This window comes from Rhea pennata, chromosome 1, assembly GCF_028389875.1.
Source record: "Rhea pennata isolate bPtePen1 chromosome 1, bPtePen1.pri, whole genome shotgun sequence".
In the NCBI taxonomy this organism is placed as follows: Eukaryota; Metazoa; Chordata; class Aves; order Rheiformes; family Rheidae; genus Rhea; species Rhea pennata.
The window spans coordinates 76,272,377-76,273,700 of record NC_084663.1 but is presented as its reverse complement, the minus strand read 5'-3'; positions in this window follow the sequence as shown (position 1 = coordinate 76,273,700).

Genomic DNA, 1,324 nt, shown 5'->3' with positions numbered 1-1,324 from the left:
TGGTATTTTGCTGGTGTAAAGACGGTCTAAGTAAGAAGAGAACCAAACTCAGTATCTGATAAAACTAACTGTTCTGTGTAGTAAACTTTGACTTTGAGTATATGGACTCCTTATGACCTTAAGGTCCATGGACTATTTCTGAGGAGTCTGTGGAAGATGATTAGAAAGGCAAGCCTATTGTCAGAAGACCTACATTGGCCGGACATGGATGTTTACTTCCACCAGAAAATGTCCAAGAATCCAAAAAACCACCAGTTGCATTTATTTTCCACAGGAGCCATTTAAGGCTGCATCCGGATTTTGTGAAGTCAAAAGCAAGTTTTGCTAATGAGCTCATTAACAGCAGGCTGTGCTTCTTCTTAACTTTTTTAACTTTTTTTTTTTTTTTTTTTTTTTTTAATCCTAGCCAAATTACAAAGTCACATAGCTGCTGCTGTCTTTGCTGTTTGAGCGGTTCTTTTGCTAACAAATTGATTTAAACCCACAGAGATGTCTGGGAAAGCAGTAAATAGGGAAGAGTAGCGCTGAAGAGTCTGAATTTTTCTCTAGCTTGGGCATAATACAGATAGCTGGCATAATTTGTTTATTGTCAAAACCCCAGTACCTGAGATAGAGCTTGGTGATGCTCAGAAAGGGAATAGCAGAGTAGGCTTACATTTGTTTCGAATGCTCTTGCTGTCTGCTCAGATTTATGACAGTTCTTGCAGATAGATCTTGCAGCCAAGAACACTTTAATTTAACATGGTAATTTGTGCTCTCTTGGACTCTGGGAAATAGACCCTCCTTGTTTACAGTTTCCAGGCAGCCAAACTTGCATGGTGCTATTGCAAGTGTATCAGTCAAATAATTATAGTAATGATGATGCTTACTCATGTATCAGAAGAACAGGCAATAGTTGTTTTCTACCTGAACGGTGGAGAAAGAATGTTTGGAGGTTAATTTCTTTCAAGGGATGGCTACAGAGTTAGGACTTCTTCCAGAGGTTGCTGCTGTGGATGGGCTATGCTAGTAAATTAAGTGTGCTTGTGACTGTTTCCTGACACTGAGAAGAACTGGCATGGAATAGTCCACATCCAGACTGATAACGTTTCTCATCCTTTTATAAAACCCCTTTGAAATGCTGACTGCATGCAAACAGCCCATTGGGAATGGTTCCTGGCTAAGTTAACTCCTGAAATGTGCCCAAGAAACTGCTTGACCCAAGCTATGGTTTGGGTCACAACCAGTCTAGAGACTGTTCTAACAATTTGACTGTGCAAATAATGAAATTGCAGTGCCCAGGGACAGGACTCAGTACAGCTTAATTTGCTACTTGTTAAGTAGT